Raw genomic sequence first — 20,705 nt, 5'->3', positions numbered from 1 at the left:
AAACAGTACAGCTTTAAAACAAAGGACAAAAATCTACCTAAAATAGTTATCCTGCCTGCAAGTAGAGCTGTATCCTTTTCTTCTTCCTCCAAGTCTTTAATCTGTTTTTTATTAATACAACTGGCAGCAGGCCTCTTTTTCTCTCTCCATGGCTCCTGTCTCAACTGTGTGCCACCAGTCTTTTGCACCCCTTGAGCATCAGCCCTTACCCACAATGTTCTGTTTCCATGAAGAAGAATGAAAAAAAATTGGGGAGGAGGGATTTCAGGCATATTTCAAAATGCAGACAGTTCCATGCAAGTTCCAAATGTACATTGGGCTTTCAGCAACTCATCTGGCAGTGACACTCTTTTCAGTGATACTCTTCTTCCCTCCCTTTGATCAGCCACGTTGCGTACAGCAACCTGACAGGGCAGTAATCATCTCCCTAAGGAACATCAAAAGTACGTAGGCCTGGACGTCCCCCAGGGTAGTCCCTAGAACAAGAGACCTACACAGGTGTTGGTGGATTGTGATTTGGTATAGAGGATGGACCCTGGGAAACTGGAGTTTCTACAGTGTTTGCTACACTCTGACTGCAGTCTCTGCCACAGGATGGGATGCATAAATCGGTAAGAACCAGCTTGTGTTCCAGGTGCTGCATTGAAAGTGTTTAAGGCTAGCACAGTTCTTATTTGTACATCTTATTTCAGGTATTTTCACTAGAAAATTGAAAGCTAGAGACAAACATATATCCCATATAAATTATAAAAAGTAATTTTTGGGGCACAGCCATTGTGGAAAAATGTATCTTCAGATATAGAAACTTTACTCCATCCCCAAGGAGGGAACGGGTACAGTTTATAGAAAAGTTGTAAGAGAAGTCCTATGATCTAAGCCTTTTTGAAAGCGTTTAAACATTATCATGACCAAAATAACCATGCTCAAAAATACTTAAGTATTTTTTGCTTTACAGTTTGCTTTGCTTTAAAAACTTATTTTTTCCTTAATGGCTTTGTAACATCTCAGCCTCTCGTTATAGATTTTTGTTTCTGTCATCACTTTTCTTGGTGCTTCTAGATGTGTTGAAGTTCCAGATCTTCTGATTTATTTTTTATTTTTAAATAAAAAGCAGCTTTGGTGTATACATGGAAGCTCCTGATTCCATGCATATGGTGTCTAACCACAGACGAGCAACCCATTATGCACTGGGCTTCTGGAAAACTGCAGCTGCTCTGTTAAGGAAGACCCTGAAGGCTTGATCTCACAAGCCTTCCTACTGCTTCAGTGGTTTGGGGAAGATTTTCCCTGCCAGAACAGCCCTATATTCTGTAGGACAGCTTTAACAGAAGCAAAAAAGCCTAACATAAAGGCCATAATGGTACCTCAGCTTCACTGCTGGGAAAGGAAGAGGATGGCCAGCCCACCTAAGAGGCTTGCAGTGTCCAGTTGTTCTACAATAAGGGTCAGATAAAAGCTGAGGCAGAAAAAAAATAAAAATCTGTTATAGCAAATATAACATTGCTGATGACAGCATAAGGAGGTACTTCAGGAACATGATTCCTCTGCTGAGCACCTTTGACCAAGGCAAGTTCCAAATGCAGGGCTGAGGTGAATGGAAGTTGCTGAGGCTGCTGCCATAAGCATTTACCTGGCAAAGAGCAGTTCCTGGTAGAAGGCCACACTTTGAAGAGCCCATTCTTTTTCAGAACATCAGCACTGCAACAGCACCTGGAATACTTTGCCAGTTGTGTATCAAAAGCCACAGCTCTTCTAAATTTCAATAACCAGTCCTATACTCACCGGTGGATTTAAAAAAAAAAAAAAAAGTTTATATTTAAAACACGTTTTATTTGTATAGGAAGCTCTTTCTTACCATTATTTACTATATAATTTTTGAAGACATTGACACAGCGATCTAAGTGCTGCAGATATACATGTATATTATCTTGATGTAAAATATACACAGTAAGTGTGTGAGTATGTCAAGATCACAATATTTTTTTAAGAAATATTATTTAGCTGCCTGATCTTGAAATACATGGACCATATCTGACTTTATTAAGCTGTTTGCTTGTCTTAATTTGAACATTTTTCAAATGTTAACAGCTTGTTAAGAATTAATTTGTAAGAGCAAGATCAGTTGATTCCACTATTTTTACAGAGGTGGCTTCTGTAGTCAGCAGCAGTGTAAGTCTGAAACAAAGCAAGCAAATGTGAGGCAGATAGGAGATGCCAGATTTAGAGCACTTAGATCCTCTCTGCCCAGATGGAACATGGTTATGAGACCTTAAGGTCTAGGCACAGACTTTTTTTGTTCGGTGTTTGTATGATGCCAAGCACAACGATGAGTCCCTGTAGTACTGGAGATGATAATATGAAGTGCACCTTCTCCATGCTGCTCTGCAACAGGCCTCAACCATGAACTCAGCGGCTTTTATTGTAGGGGGAGATAGCTTTCCCTACACCATTTCTGCAATCCTTGACCTCTCTGCTGAGACTGCTAATAATACAATAATCCAATGAATGCTGAGACTGGTGGCTGCTTTTTATGACGAGATATGTTTCTAGTAACTGAGATCACCATACTCCATGCACAGAGTTTCAGAGGCAGATTCTGGTCCTTTTTTGTGCAGAGAGAAATTCAGCACAAACTTATCAAAAGCAGAAATGAATTATTTATATTTAGCAATGAAAGCACAAAACTTATTTGTATCCAAAGGGAGAAGTCCCTTGCAATAATTATATCAATAACTGCAGTATTTGACAGCTGTGGAATATGTGAAACAACGTTTTGAGCAGGACTTCTATGTCCATATTCCATTACCAGACTCCAAGTGCCCTAAATTATATTTTTTGCATGAGGCAGAATGACTTTATACTACTCTCGGACAGTATGACTAGTATCTCTGGGGAGTATCATAGAAAGGTCATGTGTATCTCACAAGACTATCCCAAATCCCTAGATTTTTAATAAACACATTAATCCATCCTAAGTAGCTCACATTCCATCTACAGTTCTATTTTTAGGTTATTTGTTGTACTTATTTAAAAAAAAAAAAAAGTGTCACCAGTTCTGGAGGATTTTTTAAGATAGGAAATAACAGCTACCTTTTTATGTGAAAGGCTGCAGGGGGAGCGGGGTGCTTCCATTACAGCACAAGCTGCCAGCTGCTGGAGCTACAAAGGAACTGCTTATTATTGAAATAACAGGTTGGAATATCTCATGTCAGCAAGGATCTGATGTAGCAGCTTACTCCTTAGTCAACGTCTGAGACTTTCCTAAGGGATAACTATTTTTTTCCCCTGTTGCAGTTTTAGAAGCTAAAACATTAAAGAGAGGGATTTGCTCAAACAAAACAAAACAAGAGTAGCCCCTTAAAATGACTTCAGTGTCCTGAATAATACAAAAACAAGCTCTCCACAACATGGTGGAGAAAGGTGCAGGCCATAGCAGTGAGGGTTAGGCAATATGTAATAATTGCAGACAAATTGCAAAGACATTCTGATTTTAGCATTCAAGTTCTGGAAGCCTAGACACAACTCTTTTCCTCAAGATATTTATTCAAAAAACAACAACAACAACATTTTATTATGAACCCTGAGTGATGTTTATGTGTGTGTCCATACTCAGAAATAGATATAAAATAGTAAGGAAGCTTTGCAGGTATAAAACAAGCTGTTGGCATGATTGAAGTATATGGACAAATGACTGCTAAAATGATATTTATGCTAAAATTTTGGCATCGACTAGATGATGTGTGTTAAAACTGGATCTTCATCTAAAATAACATTTTCTGATTTATTAGAAAGTTCCAGGATGAAAACAGAGTATTTTCCTATTCAATTTTCAAAAATAGAATACTTTAAGTGTGACAACTTTGACTCTTTTTTTTTTTTTTTTTGGGGGGGGGGGGGGGGGGGGGAAAGAGGGGTACCACACAGTTTTTTAACCTTTTCCTTAATTTAATATTTTTTCCATTTATCATTTCTCTATCTTCTCAATATCGAAGAAGCTTTGCAACAGAAGAAGAAAATGTGAACAGTACATCATTGAGGACAAAAAGTTTCAAAAAGCAAATTCAGGAGACAAAGAATTGAATATCTTGACCAAGCAAAAGACAATAACTTGGAGAGATCAAATAAAATAAAAGTTATGTGAGACCTAGGTAATACGAAGAGATAACTTGGGCTGTATGTTCTCTACCCTGGTAGAGAACACTGTTAGGAGCACTATGAAAATGGAAACTTATGAAAAGTGTTGATTACCCTACAATCAAAAATAGGCTAATTGGATAGACAAATAGTGAAAGATCCATAAAATGTATAGTGTTAGTACATTGCCTAGCGATGCTACAAAACAACATTTGATCTTATGGGACCACAAATTTCTTGTCATTGTAATTTCTTTTATCAACTAATGAATTTTAATCAGAGCAATGTTTGCACAGTAGCATTTACCAATATAAAATTATGTATACATAAGCACGTCATTATGAGAAACAGGATAGAAAGTTCATTGCTTAATTACTTAATATAAAATTATGTTTAGACCAAAGATATAACGAGAAATTAATGAGTTCCCAGGATAGCTGAAAATAATATTAAAATACAATCTGCATATTTGTGTTCCAGAAGTTCTTTTTGCTTTGCATAATGTTCAGAGAAAGGCTTAAAACTCAAATCAAATCATGCTCACACAAATCCATCTCAGCTTTAATAACAGTGAGTGAAAGCAAACATATTCATGGTATGAAGTACACATAAGAGTATGAAAACATACTCCAAAATTCCCTAAACTCTGTAAATGTATAAAAATAAACTTATCCACTGTTTGAAGTTCCCAGAAGAAAATGAAAACATACTTCAAAATGCTCTAAATCTTGAGTCATACCAAATGGACTGAGCATATTTCCAAATCCAAAACATAAATTGGAATTTTAATTCCTAAAAATCTCCCCATTCATTTGGAACCTGTCAGGTGGTTGTGGTTTTGAACTGCTGTCATGATTAATTGATGAGGTCCAGTCTCACTAGAGGAAGTAAAGCAGTGCATTAATTTAGGCCTTGATTCCCCCTGAAAGTGAGCCCTCTGAATTCAGTGAGTTTGGGCTCAGGTTTTCTCTAGGGGCACAGCTAAATGTACGTATCTCCTTTCTCCGTCTCAATACTTACCAGGATAACTGCATTTTCTGAGGGATTCACATGTTTCATGGGTGAGTAATCAATCATTTCACACTAGATTATTTTGATTTGGCCATACATGTTGTCATCAATAATTATGTCATACATAGTCAATATTTAACATTTTTATTTCACAATAATAACCAACACTATCAGCAGTAAATAGGCCATTAGAATAACGTGCTTCGGTCAAACTATTTGGAGTTGTCCGCTATTTGAAGGAGTTGCCTGCACTTCTATTAACAATCCATATTTAGAAAATTATAAACAAAGGTAGACATTCTTTACCAGCTAACCCTTAGCAGATAGCACTCTTTCTGAAAATAATTTATACTTTTAAAATAAACATTAATCCATAAAGATTTGGTGACTTGGTGTATTTATTCTCAGTGAAACATGTTGCAAATAATCTTGACACAGGTTTCTTATTCCCTCATATATATGTAAACCATACTTGATCTCCTCCAAGACACTTTCAAATACCATATTCATCTTCCCCCATCTGGAAAAATACCCAATACTCTCAAGATTGTAATTTCATTATAATGTTCAGCTCCTTACGAGCACAAAACCAAAAGATGCACATATATTATAAAATCTTGGCAATTCAGTTTTGAGATACAAGTGATAAAAATTCGTATTTCCTTTCACAGTTTGAATTTCATTACAAAAAAAAATAAAAATAGCCTGTAGTCTACTCTCAAATTCCTCTAAAATCTAGGCCACCAAAAGCCTACTGCCTTTAAAATGAAAAATTCATCAAAAACTGGGATCAGGTCTTTAAATAACAACGAAGTAGTCCAGGTGCTGATTATTTTTCAAAAGGCATACCTTTTATCTGACAGCACATCCAAGAAGAAATCACAGATGTCTCTTCAGTCTTGGGGCTGCCCATATCCTGGTAGGCAAGTCACAACAAGGATGCATGCCTCAGAAAGTGAAAGTCCACAGGAATAGCGGAGAGAGACGGTGATCACTCAAATTGTGATTACTTATGATGAAATGGAACCCAAAAGCTGCCCTGTATTTTGGAAAAGCTCTTAGAGCATACAAATACAGGGAAACACAAAGCATTGCAGATGCCCTCATCAGATTTGGCAACTGTTTGATGAATACAGGAGACCTCCTCTCAGCTCTTTTAGAGCTGATCAGCCACGTGTACCAAAAGGCAAAGAAAAGAAGATGAGCTGTTGACCAAAAGGATTTGAAACAACTGTATGATTTGAAGAAAGGAAAGAAAAATCAAACACACACACAAAAAAAAAACTCTAAAGTAGCTCTGCTAGATACTTTGAGTAGTTGACACAGGCTCCTGCGTCCTAGAACAGTTGATCAGGATTTGTTACCTTAGGAAGCTGCAGTTCTCCAAAGATCACACTTTCATGCATCTAATACAAGATAGCAGTGGGGGAGCCCTAGAAGGCATACAGACACATTAATGAGGCTTCAGTGGGGGCTCATTAACTTCACCTGATGCTGAAGTTAATTGGCCAAGGTGGAACACCATGCTGACACCACTGCTTTGCCCCACTTTGGGGGCTGGGCTACCCTGAGGTAACTTTTGTGTTCAAGAAGTAAAAACACGCTGTTGCTTGTTGCTACTATTTCTAATTCTTGATAAAGCAACTGAAGGCTTAACCCTAATTACTGTCCTCTGGCATATCGCACTTCTCAGCTGTGCACCCGTATCACAACCAGGATCAGAGAGCAAATGCCCTCTCGGCGAGCTTAGCTCATTTCCATGGAAGTTTCCTTCCCTGAAAACTAACATCTGCAGACGGCCATAGCAGTGCCTGCAATCAAAGAACAACCCTCCTTCCTTGCTGCCATCACATGGCCTATTTAAGAGGAATGTTATGATACAAACACTAACTTAGGACCTCAGTCTTGTTGTCTCAGGGAATCCTGTGATTCTCAAGCAATTCTGCTATTGGAATGGGACATTACACATGGGGCAGCTCAGTCCCCCAAATCCACTTGCAGTGGCTTGTTCTGTCCGAATATCACTTGATCAAAACATGATGCTACCTACCAGTCTCATCGCACAGGAAGTTGGTTATCACTTTGGTTAAAGTGCACATCCATTAGAGCTTTTGTTGCCTGACCATGCAGGCAAATAATATGCGAACTGTTAAACTTCAAGTTGATGCAAGTAGCTGGCAAAAATATGTCAATGTAGAATAAGCTATTTCACCCAAAGCATTTCATCAGAGGCGGAGAAAAAACAGGCAAGTGGTAGTTTCTAAATCCTCTGTATCCCTAGCCATGGTTACTTCCTGATGCTGCTGTGCCACTTTCTGGGCAAAGATGCTGGGCTGCATTATGCTGAATGTAAGTGCCAAGCGGAGAAATGCTTTGTCAAAGCTTTGCATATCTGCAGTGGGGAAAACCATACACACTGTGCAAAAGGGAGCTGTCCTATTACAAAACCTGGGAGCAGTCTACAAAGCCTTGTGTCAGACATCACTGAAACATCGCAGAGAGGCAGCAGGTCTGCATGGTGGATTGTCATTCCTTCAAAGAATCACATTCCACAGGCCAGAGGCAAGTAAATCAGCACAGTATCTGCAGCATTCGATGTGGATTCTGGCCTCTGAATCTACTCAAAAATCTGGCCAAAGCTTCAAGTCAACAAGGTATAGTTTCAACTTTACATCAACCTGACTTAAAATGTTTACTTACAATTATTTGCTGAATAGGATTTGTCCTCAGGCTTAGCATAAAAGATTGAGCCCTTACCTACCACCTGAAGATTTCACAGGCTGGAAATCTGGAGAATGTCTTAGAAGAATTACAAAGAATAAAAGTTCAGTATCAGGTTTGAAATACCTTGACCTCAGACACAGAGAAACAGGCGTGAACACAGTCCCAGCAGAGTTTCTATGTTTCTAATTAACTTGATTTTGGAGCAATGGATGCTGTCCAAAGATTTACATAAATAACAAATACAGTGAAAAGTACAGATTTCCCGGGGTGTTTTAATTTAACATTAACCAGATGCATTTGCAATAAAGGCTGAATTAAAAGTCTGTTGCCTTAAAGCAGGGAAACCATTTACAATGACGAACTTCCTATCTAGAAGGAATACGCCCCAAGAGATTCATATGGCGGCTTGTAACTATTCAACATGGCCAATATTTTAAGTGCCCTTAGCCAGGTCAAGCCCTATGGTACCTCCATCAGTCATTGGTATGAAAACCTGGTTATTAGGTTCCCCAAGGAACATGTATATATTAAATGTTCGCATTAGCATATCCTGCAGGGCCTGCTCAGGCACAGTCTACTGATGCGAGCAGAATTATTTCTGAATGAGGTTTCTTTCTCTGTAGGTAGCCACCGAGTATTCACATCATGCTTTTCCCTCACAAACCTCACAGTGCTTGGTGGGAAATGGGAAAGGACCCACAGAAGTAAGCTGAGTTGGTAACATTTATACTCGGAGGGTCACCAGCAAGAGCAGGGCCTGGCAGAGAAGCTGTCGGGCCCTGAGCTGCGGGATCACGCTGCCACACAAGGACAGGGGGAAGCGTATTTCACTCAACGGGACTTCAGAGGGCAGAAGAGGTGCTGAATTTTCATACTGATGGGCACAAATAGGCAGGTTTAGGCAGGGGTTGCTTTGAAGATTCATCTTTCCCTTCACGTCTCTGTATGTGATTACCATTTTGGCACCTCTTAAATTATTTCAAATCAGACTAGGCCTGTGTTTTGCATGGAATATCAGGAGGTATCTGGATACACTGAAGAAGTGGCAGTGTATTTTTAATGAATTCATGTAATTAAGAACCAGTTACTTGTCATGCAAAACAATCTCACTGAGCCTGCTTAAAGCCTATGTTCTTTTTTCCTGCTTCCCTGTTCTCCATTTATTAAGAACATCTGCATGACGGCAGTTTTGTGCTTTTTTTTTTTTTTTCCTTGAGGTTCATTAGTTCCAATTGCTTCTCCTTCATCTGAAATCTCAAGCTGCTGGCTGTGAAATCTCAGCTCCTCATGATGAAAGAGAGAACATTTGCAATACAACAATTAAAAGGAAAAATGTCTTATGCTGGAATGAAGCAGCAAATTTTCAAACAAAGTAAAATATTGCACTTAAAGGTATAAATATTACATTTTATGGATTTTTTTTTTTTTTAAAAAAAAAAGGATCTTTAACCAATGCAGGTATTTTCTGATGCTTCCAAGGACTTTTTCTGCAGCTTACTGGGAATTCCACTGGAAATTTTCAAGAACTCCCATTTCTCTTTCTCACAGTGCTTTCTAGGAGTTCCTCTGCTGTGGTTTAGCAATATTCCTGAAACTTTCTAGGAACATGTGCTACATTCTAGCAATTCTAGCCAAAAAAAAAAAAAAAAATTAATTAAAAAAAAAAATCCATGCTTCCCAGGAATTTTCCCAATGCCTTCTAGGAATTCATCTTCTGCTTTCTAGCAATTAGTTCCCCACCTTATAGTAATTTCCCTACAGCTTTCTAGGGCTTCCCCATCTACACTCTAGAAATATTCCTGATACTTTTTATGTTCTTCCTACCTGTTTGTGGAACTCTCACAAGGCATCCTAGGAATTCACAGAGGCTGTCTGGGGATGTTCCTTATGCTTTCTAGTATTTTCCCCCTCACTTTTCAGGATTGTCGTGGTTCCGCTCGAGTGGGCAGCCGAGCTCCACCACAGCCGCTCTCTCACTCCCCCTCCTCAAAGAGGAATGGGGAGAAAATATGTGAAAAGGGCTCAAGGATTGAGATAAGGACGAGAAAATCACGCAATAATTATTGTAACAGGCAAAACAGACTCGGCATAAGGAGATAGTAAGATTTATTGCCTACAACTAACAAGCGAGAGAAGTGAGAAAACAAAGGGAAAAAAAAAAACAAAAGCACCTTCCCCCCCCATCCACCCTCTTCCACCTCCTCCCCCCGAGCGGCGCAGGGGAATGGGGAATGGGGGTTATGGTCAGTCTACAGCACTTCTTCTCTGCCGCTCCTTCTCGGTCACTCTTGTCCCCTGTGCTGTGGGGTCCCACCCACGGGATGCAGTCCTTGATGAACTGATCTGGCGTGGGCTTCCCACAGGCAGCAGCTCTTCCAGAACTGCTCCAGATATGGGTCTGTACCACGGGGTCCATCCCTCAGGAGAAAACTGCTCCAACCTGGCTCCCCTACGGGCAGCAGCTCCTGCCAGATCACCTGCTCCTGCGTGGGCTCCTCTCCACGGGCTACAGGTCCGGCCCGGAATCTGCTCCGGCAGGGGTCTTCCACAGGCGGCAGCCTCCGTCGGTGCAGGGCCACCTGCTCCACCGTGGTCTCCTCCACGGGCTGCAGCGTGGAACCCTGCTCCACCGTGGTACTCCATGGGCTGCAGGGGGACATCCTGCTTCACCATGGTCCTCACCACAGGCCGCAGGGGACTTCTGCTCCGGCGCCTGGGGCACCTCTCCCCCTCCTTCTACACTGACCTTGGTGCAAGGCTGTTCTCCCACTCCCTTGACTCTCCCGGCTGCTGTGTGGCGCAGCGTTTTTTCCCTGTCTTAAATATGCTCTCACAGAGGCGCAAAACAACATCGCTTATTGGCTCGGATCTGGAAAACAATGGGGCCCTTCCCAAACATGGGGCAGCTTCTAGATCTTTCTCACAGAAACCACCCCTATGGCTCCCTGCTACCAAAACCTTGCCACGTAAACCCACTACAAGGATTAATATTATTTTTTTTAGTTTTCTATTAAGTTCCCCTGTTCCTTTATAGGGATCTTTCCATCCTTTCCTGAAGTGACTGTCAGGGAGCAGGGCTGTTTGCTGAGGGAAGCTGTGAGCAACCACAGACCGTGACCCATGGCACCTGGTTAGGGCAAGCAGAGAAGGGCTGGGAGAGTGGCTGGGTGTGTCAACACCACAGCAAACATCAGACAAAGCCAAGGTAGAAAGTCGTGTCCAGAGTCAATGCAGGAAATCCAAATAAGAATTTAGGAACACCAGGGAACTGGGTTTGAAAGAGGTACATCCATCTGGTGTAACTCTGTCAGGGACATTTCTAGGAGTAGGAAGCACCCTCATTGAATAGTATCTGCATTCACTGTTTTGTAACACAAGCAAACAAACAAACAACTAAATAGGAAATCTGTATCCCTAAACAAATGGTGAATCCTTATAGATTTGTAACATGAGAAATTGTGAAATGTTTGTTTCATAATTTTCCATTTATAATCCATTAAAGGAGATTTACTTAACGGTTGCATTTAGGTAAAACAGAATCACAGAATCATCTAGGTTGGAAGAGACCTCCAAGATCACCGAGTCCAACCTCTGACCTAACACTAATAAGTCCTCCACTAAGCCATATCACTGAGCTCTACATCTGAATGTCTTTTAAAGACCTCCAGGGATGGTGACTCCACCACTTCCCTGGGCAGCCTGTTCCAATGCCTCACAACCCTCTCAGTAAAGAAGTTCTTCCTAAGATCCAACCTAAAACTCCCCTGGTGCAACTTTAACCCATTCCCCCTCGTCCTGTCACCAGGCACGTGGGAGAACAGACCAACCCCCACCTCGCTACAGCCTCCCTTGAGGTACCTGTAGAGAACGATAAGGTCGCCCCTGAGCCTCCTCTTCTCCAGGCTGAACAAGCCCAGCTCCCTCAGCCGCTCCTCGTAGGACTTGTTCTCCAGGCCCCTCACCAGCTTCGTCGCCCTTCTCTGCACCCGCTCAAGCACCTCCATGTCCTTCTTGTAGAGAGGGGTCCAAAACTGAACACAGTACTTGAGGTGCGGCCTCACCAGAGCCGAGTACAGGGGGACGATCACCTCCCTAGCCCTGCTGGCCACACTGTTCCTGATACAAGCCAGGATGCCGTTGGCCTTCTTGGCCACCTGAGCACACTGCTGGCTCATATTCAGCCGACTATCCACCATCACTCCCAGGTCCTTCTCTGCCTGGCAGCTCTCCAACCACTCATCTCCCAGCCTGTAGCTCTGCTTGGGGTTATTGCGCCCCAGGTGCAGGACCCGGCACTTGGCCTTGTTGAACTTCATGCAGTTGACCTCAGCCCATCGGTGCAGCCTATCCAGATCCTCCTGCAGAGCCTTCCTACCCTCAAGCAGATCGACACACGCACCTAACTTGGTGTCATCTGCAAACTTACTGAGGGTGCACTCGATGCCCTCGTCCAGATCATCGATGAAGATATTAAAGAGGACCGGCCCCAGCACCGAGCCCTGGGGGACGCCACTAGTGACTGGCCTCCAACTGGACTTGGCTCCATTCACCACGACTCTTTGGGCCCGGCTATCCAGCCAGTTTCTAACCCAACGAAGTGTGCACCAGTCCAAGCCACGAGCAGCCAGTTTCTCAAGGAGAATGCTGTGGGAAACAGTGTCAAAAGCCTTGCTGAAGTCAAGGTAGACCACATCCACAGCCTTTCCCTCATCCACCCAGCGCGTCACTTTATCATAGAAGGAGATCAGGTTCGTCAAGCAGGACCTGCCTTTCGTAAACCCATGCTGACTGGGCCTGATCGCCTGCTTGCCCTGCAAGTGCCGCATGATGACACTCAAGATAATCTGCTCCATGAGCTTCCCTGGCACTGAGGTCAAACTGACAGGCCTATATTTTCTCAGGTCTACCTTCCAGCCCTTCTTGTAGATGGGTGTCACATTTGCTAGCCGCCAGTTGACTGGGACCTCCCCCGATAGCCAGAACTGCTGATAAATGATGGGAAGCGGCTTGGCCAGCTCCTCCGCCAGTTCCTTCAGCACCTTTCTTCTTCCCTTTGGAAACATGTGAGAGATTATTCTCATACAGAATAATTTTGTCATAAATGTAATGTAAAGATATGGTTTCTCTGATTGTTCTTTCTTCTCTTCACTACATTGCCTACATATCTTACTGGTTCTATTCAACCCATGCGCTACAACTTGTTTTCATCATTCCAGTTTAGTCCACGTGGTAGAAAATAATTGTTAGAATTTCCATCTACAGGATTTTTTACTTGCTGAGGTTTACAGTTTGTTTATACAAATATTTGATAGGGTTTTCATTACTACTGAAACATTATTCAGTTCCTTTGCTAATTACAGACAGCTGGCCAGCCAACAGTTTTCTAAATATGTTTGGTGATTGATTTCAATGAATGTGCTTGGATTCACACACAGTACAAGTTAATGTTTAGTGTGGGAGTGAAGATTAAATTTTAAGTCCTGTCCCAGTATTTTGGGTGTATCCTCATTGCATAATGAAATATGAGGCATGTACGTGTATTACATACAAGCATATTATCCCTAAGAACTTCTACTACTAACTTTCATTATTGAGTATTTCACATCTAAAAGGTGGGAACCAGTAAATATTTAGCACACACACAGACAAGAGAACAAACCTTCCTACACATTGTTTGCCAGCTGCTATACAAGCTGTTGAAATACTCACACATAGCATTTTCATTGCTCTGTGTCAGATGCTAAAGGTGGGACATTCCCCACTACAAAATCACTACAAAGGTAAAGTAGAGACAGAGTTCTCTCACAGAGAACAGAATTATTCACCATCCCCTGAAATGAAATATACTGCAATCGCTCTTGCAACTCAAATGGTAAAGTGGAAACATGGACTCCATGACCTTACTGCTCCCCTCAGCCAGGTCAGTTGAGACATGCACTAAATCCACCTTAAAAGGATGTTTTTAGCTTGTTGAGAGCTCAGATCCCTTGAACAACCTAAGCTACATCTGAGCTCCCCCAAACAATGTTAAGATGTGAAACTATGAACATTCTAATGAAGATTATTTATTTTTTTCTCAAGTTTTGCACTGATTCTGATGGAACTGTAAGTTTCTTTCAACCTCCAATATAAAATGAATGTGGAGTTTCTCTGCAGGGTAAGACATATGAAAACATAAAAATGTACATATAATGCACAGAAAGTACTGCTACTTTAAAAATACCTGTTTGGATCATTTTAATGCTATATTCTTGGAGCCAGTTTTTCCCTCACGGAGCAATAGACAGGTGTTTAAAGATGTTTATGTAAACATGGATCACGAGGCATTCTCACTAATTTTTGCTTCAGGTGCTCAAAGAAAGAAAAAAAAAAGAGAGACAAAATCCCTCCAATTCAGTACATCCTAGAAAAAGGCCCTGTAGGAAACGATGGCATTGCAAACTTTTACTATTACCAGGCTCTTGCTGCATTTGCAAAGACAATTAAGAAAATTACCTTTAGTAAATACAGTTTCAAGTTTCTAATAAAACCTCAGTTCCAGCTCTTTATAGATCAGTTGTACTAGTGGACAGAAAGCCAGATATACTGAAATCGGTCAAGGTGCCAAATAAGTTATGAAAAATGTCTGCAGGAAGTTGAGATGTTTTCACAGCGATCATTTCCTATTTTTCTGAGATTATGGTTCTCCAACTAAATCACTGACATACCAAAAATAGTGAAAGTCCACAAAAGCATATAGACCTGATCTTGTTTTCATTTGCAATGTGGTAAACCAGGGGTAAGCCCAATGAAGGCATTAAGGTTGCACTAGTATAATACTAATGTAAGTGAATGGAAAATCAAGGCAAGATTTCTACTTAATTTGGTATTTTTCTCTTCTGATTATTTACTGAGAAAGCTTTAAGTATGTGCCATGTAGGTGTGGAGGATCTGTGATACTTAGTTTTTTAATTCTCTGATTTCATCTCCACACAATCATCTATATTCTTATAACAGAATAAATGTCCACAAACACATATGGGTATTTTCTGATGTCTGCAGAATTCAGAAAAAAGAGAAGCAAACGAAACAATATTTTTGGTGTATGCCCATGCTTGACAGGGTTTGGAATTAAAAATTTCCTTGCCAAGCTCTCCTCTGTTCCCAAGTCAGAAGCAAACATAAAATAACCTAACATAACTGCTAAACAGATTCTCTTTTAAAATATAATTCATTCTTTGTGTTATAGCCCAAATCATTGTATTCAACATGTATCTTCTCATCCTCCCTCCATGTTTGATTACACAATGAGCTCCTGATTTAAAGACCATTGAAATCAAGACAAATGTAAACACTCAATCCCATTACAAAAAAAAAAAAAAAAAAAAAAAGTTTTCCACTTCAATTAAACAAATGAAGTAAGAAAATCTGATTCAGTATGGCCTCTCGTGGATAATCAGTGCAGCCCAGCCAGTGGCAGGTCTCTTCTGAAGGACTGGGTACTACCTATTTTTGCCTATGTGACTTGGAGCAGGCCATCTCGTATTGCAAACAAGTGCTGGCTGTATTTGGAGAGTCAAAGGTACCTTTTGTTTGCTCTCCCTGTTTGTTCTGTAATTCACATAGAGGCCGGAAGATGGAGGGGTTTCTGTAGGCACTGGGAAATGTCATAAGCTACAGTTGCCTAAAAGCTTGCTCCCTGCACAGCACTCCATTCACTTAAATAAAATTGCACACACCTAACAGCAAGGGAGCTGAGCCTTCAGCTGCACCTTTCTAAATAAAACCCTTCCTCCCACACAGCACCAATCAGCTGAAGGGTGATGCAAAGAACTTTCCAGGAGAGGTTCAAGGAATGACTGTACCCTCTGAATTGCCTTTTTTCTTTTAAAGAATTACTTGAAATTCTGTTTACTGAAGTGCATTCTGCTGTCCCTAAATTTTAAGACAGTTCTGCAACCATTTTACCCTGATAAATGGATTTCTTAACAGCAAGCTAGGGAAATCTCACAGTCTATTTTTAATTAGCAAAATGTATCTTACATAGAACCTAGATTACCTTGAGCATCAGGTACTGCTTTAAAAAATAAGACAAAGCCCTAGTGCCAGAGTGGTTAAGAGCACCGTAGTACTTATTTTGTCAGATTTCGCAAGGCAGAGTTACAGCTGCAAAACTGGCAGAGCTGACCTTCCCAGGTGATCTTAAGGAGAGGAGACACTGCTCACCAGAACGGGAAATACATGCTTTGTATTTCAGATAAAGGGTTCACCATGCATGCTGAAAGATGAGATAAAGTGTTCAGGGAGTTCTTTATAAAAAGGGCTTGAGACAGGAACGTTGTTGGCAGCGTGGCTTTGGCCTGCCCCACTTCACAGAGCAGGCTCCGATCTGCGCTTTGGAGAACAAAAGTACAAGCAAAGAAATCACTAGTCACTTCAAACTCTGCTGGCTATAAAGCCCTGAAAAGTCAAACAAGATGGACTTACTTTTTTTGTTTAGAACTAAAATTAACTTATCCATAATAGTAATTAAACCCCTGTGATCATTAATGAGGTGTTTTATGTTTGTTCCCCCAGAGGTGGCTTTTCACACGTAAGGCTGTTCTAATTTTAGGGCAGGGGAAAGAATTATGACAGACATAGCACACTTAAAATCATGGTTAATTTGCTGGATCTCCTGTTCCTCTCTCCCAGCAGTTACTAATAAGCACTCTGAGATGCAGCACTCGGTGTTTGGGAAGGGTAGGTAAGCAGCAGCTGTTCCAGCTGGGTACCTACACAGTGCCAACACAGGGAGTGGCTGCAGCACTTGCCATCTAGCTGTTAAATCAGTTGTCTCAGATGCTGATAGTACGAGTGGCACAGGCCCTGCAAGCCGTTTGGGAAGCCCAGCAACTCAAGTGGCTAACCTGTGTAAAAGCCTCACAATTCCTGAGTTTGCCGTGCAGAAAGCTTGTGTGTGCTATAGTCAAAGCTCCTATCTGCAATGTAGCCAACCATTCGTGCTGCACGTTACCATCACAGTCCAGAATGAGATGTTGGGAAGATCACTGCGAGCTCCCAGTTCTCTTCCACTGGTTCAGCTTCCATTTAGGCGAGCTGATGCCACCAAAATCCATGAAAATAACTTGAACATTGACTTTCAGTACCAGTTAACGTAAATTCACCTGTGTATAGCTTATTCGTGTACCTAAAATTTAGTCTCTTTCAGCAGACCTATGACTGATGTGAAAACCTGAATAATTCTTGGGGCGATTTCTGCCTGAAGAGTTCACAGCTGGCCCAACTAGCGTCCTGAACCTTTCATTCCAGACAGCTTCTCCTGCTATAAAATTCATTGATAACACCTATCACTCTGTGAAGCATGTTCTATCTTACCGTTTTGCCTGTGGATGGATAAGTGTTTTGCCCAGTCTTACTCATCCTGAAGAAAGAAAAGCATGACCATAACCTTCTATTTACAGCAACTTTCAAACTCTTGCACTAATTATACAAAGAGTGGATGTTATGCTTTCTACTGATCCATGATAAGCAGCAATAACTAGTGTTCCACGCAAAGTATACACTACTGAGGAAATTTTTCACAGAAGACAGCAGAAATGAACTGGTCTTTTAAAGCGATAGATTTAGAAGTTTGGAATGTCTGAAAAACACTCGTGTCATAATGAATGAAGTGCAACTGAAAAAAAAAACAAAACAAAACAAAACAAAACAAAAAACAAAAAAACAAAAAACAAAACAAAAAAAAAAAAAAAAAGAAAGAAAGATAAAAAAATAAAGAGAGACTGAGAGAATCATATTCCTCAGGGAAAGCTTTATAAACAGAGTGGTGTCTGGAAAAGCAGGTTTAGAAGCAGAAACAAGGGATCTCCTTGCTGTATTGAGGGGAACTGTGTTTTGCCTACATTTTTTGGTCAATGAAAAGGATTTAACCAATATCTGGCTTCAGCACTGATTTCTTCTGGTAATGGAAACAGCTTGTAAAACCCTGAACATAAGGAGAGTGCCAGCTGATGTCTACAAATTTCAATAAAATACTCAGTACTGTTATATCTGAGAACTGAATATTTGTCTAAAGACTGAATGCAATAAATTGGTCATTCCCATTTATGAAGGATAGTGAAAACTGAGTCGTTGGTCTTCTGGTTTATAGAAAGTGCTTAGCTTACCACAAGTCTTTTAAATCTTACTCTTTTGTGTTTTCCAGCATTAAGTAATTCCCTGGCCACCACTACAGCATATTCTGTATGTAAGCTGTACAAACTGATTCCCCTGCCCTATTTTTGTAACACTGATTAAAAGGGAATGACTCAGCTAGCACCCCAACGTATCAAGCACTGGGCCAGAACCACACAGCATAATCCTGACCCAGACCTGAAGAACTGGATGCATCTGCATAGGCCCAACATGAAGCCTTTGTTTCTGTTTATGATCAGAACTGAATGAAATAGGAGGGGCTGGGGAAGATGAAAACCAATGTGTGTCTCAGACTCACACTTGAAGACAAATTCAAAGCAGCTTGGGTTCTCATTGCTGTGAAGTGGATGCTTCCTGCCCTGCTAAATTTCCTGGTTCCTACAATGTTCTCTCTAAAACCCCATGGATTCACAGCTGCACAAAACACTTCAACCTGAGTCAAAGTCTGAAATTAATTATGTAATTCAACATAGATTAATCCTGTATAAACACAGCCCCATCAGCCAGTCAGCCAGTTCTGAAGTGTCATCAGCTTTTTTTTTTTTTTTTTTTTTTTCTATCAGGAAATCAGTTGTCTGTCTATATACAGACACAATTCCATTTTCTACCATTAGAGCTTACTTATTACCAAATCTTACCAATTCTCATTGAAACTTACTGTTTAAAGTAAGTAAAGTCTTTAAAGTTTTTAAAGTAAGAGATGCATGAAGCCAGCAGAAATAAAGATCTAATCCTTAGTGTGCAAGCTTGTTTAACAATATTGTGCTGTCTAGGAAAAAAATATATGGGTTTTCTTATAGAAACTACCTCCAAAATTTTTCAAGATAAAAACAGTTCTGTTATATATGTTTGGCAAATTTAGTAAGCTACAGCCATATTTTTAGCTGACTATTTTTAAGAGCCCTGCATTAAACTGCTCTTAGCAACACAAATTTCAGTATTCCTGGCAAATGCAACTTACTAATAATAAGATGCCATTTCTGAAGACACACAAAGCTGATGAATGCACACAGAAAGACATCAAACTGATTAAAGACACTGTACATCCAACTAAGGAGCACCAAACGTTTCATATATTGTTGAAATGTGTACTATTTCAGCATATCATACCACCCAAATTTTATTTGCTGTTATATGCCCTCCAGTTGGACATGCATTAGAAAAAAAACAAAACAAAACAAAACAAAAAACAAACAAACAAACAAAAAAAAACCACTATTGTTACAAAAATACAAAATTTACAAAAATACAAAATGAAAAAGGGAAGGAAACTTTGATACACACAACAAATGTCATGAGTAGCAAAATTCATGTTAAACCAAACCAAATTATAGATTTTTAATAAACCTAGGAGAAGAAGTTTTCAGCAGAACACACAAATGGGAAGTCTTCCCCTTCCTGGCAGCATCAAACTGTTCTGCACATTTGGTGAGAGAAGCAGCACTAACATCCCACGTGTCTTTCAGAATAGCTGTGTCAGTTGATGTGTACAGTTGCCGTGGTCCTGACTGATCAGATCTGCTGGGTGCTGTTCCTAATGTGTATAACCATGGAACTTGTGCAAACTGGACTTTGGCAATAGTCACTGTCTGTAGCATAGCATAGCTGTATTGTGCTGGTACACGGTGCATTAAATGCTTTCACTCCTGCATGCTTGTCATTTCAGTCAAGTTATGGAGCAAGATACCTGGCTATTCTGATTTAGAAAAAAAGGCTACACAACACAGGTGTGTCAGCTTCTAAAGGTGAGATGTGTTGGCTGACCAATACCCTTTGTGCACATGGGACAGTGGTGAAATCAAAATTCTTCCCTCTAAAGTTTTCCAAATCCATCACTTCTGAGAGAGAAAGAAGAAATGAGGCTGTTATAATACCTGTCTTCATTTTCTTCCCCTTTAATCAGAGCAGCATACAAGCTTCTCCATTTCCTGTGCACGGTCAATTCAATTACCTGCCATTAGAAAACACTTTTCAAAAAGCATTACAATATTAAACTCTTTAGTAGAATTCTCCATCTGAAAATAGCAAAACATTTGGTAAGAACAGACCTAATAAAACGCTGCCAGAAAGCCATGCTGAAACAGTTTTTTCCCTGTGTTGTCTCTAGTTTGCAGATAAACAGAAGCCAAGAGGAGTTAGATCACACAGTTGGGCAGCGTTAACCCTGGAATTAAAATCTGGGGTCAAAAAATCCTTGCTCATTGAAGTCAGTTTTAATATTTCACTGACTGCAACAGGACCCACTTAGCATATTAAAACAGGATTTGCCCTGTGCTCCAAGGATGCATTATGCTCTAACAGAGAAGTGTTTGAAAAGAGCAGAGCTTTTAAAAAGCCATGTTCAGATATTTTTCTTTCAAAATGACATAATATTTGCTTTTATTATTGTAGCTGTATTGGCTTGAACTGACAAATAATAACTTCAAATACCCCAAGAACTACAGACCCAGGATCCTTTCTATGAAGTATTCCTACAGATCAGTACTAGTGCACAGGGGCAAACACAGCAACGTAACTGCATCTCCTCGGTCCCAGACTGGCTTAGATGTAAAGTACAGATGTTATGGCCAAAGGCTTTTTTCTAGTAGATGTTTACCCATCTGGTTCAAAAGGAAGAATGCACAGACAAGGCAGAGGAAGTGTGCAAAATACTAAAAATG

General features: G+C 40.6%; 1 long non-coding RNA gene across 1 annotated transcript in view; it reads right to left on the bottom strand.

Moving 5' to 3' along the window:
• LOC311443045 overlaps nucleotides 1–6,566 on the bottom strand; it is a 41,097-nt gene extending 34,531 nt beyond the window's left edge. The window contains exon 1 of the long non-coding RNA XR_014697040.1: nucleotides 6,510–6,566. This is a non-coding gene — a long non-coding RNA (uncharacterized lncRNA). The remainder of the gene's footprint in view (nucleotides 1–6,509) is intronic.
• Nucleotides 6,567–20,705: the final 14,139 nt, after the last annotated feature.

The sequence above is a fragment of the Aythya ferina genome (genome assembly GCF_964211825.1).
Source record: "Aythya ferina genome assembly, chromosome: 11".
NCBI classification, from domain to species: domain Eukaryota; kingdom Metazoa; phylum Chordata; class Aves; order Anseriformes; family Anatidae; genus Aythya; species Aythya ferina.
Note: the sequence above shows the minus strand (reverse complement) of the source record. Positions and strands in the feature narration are given on the sequence as shown.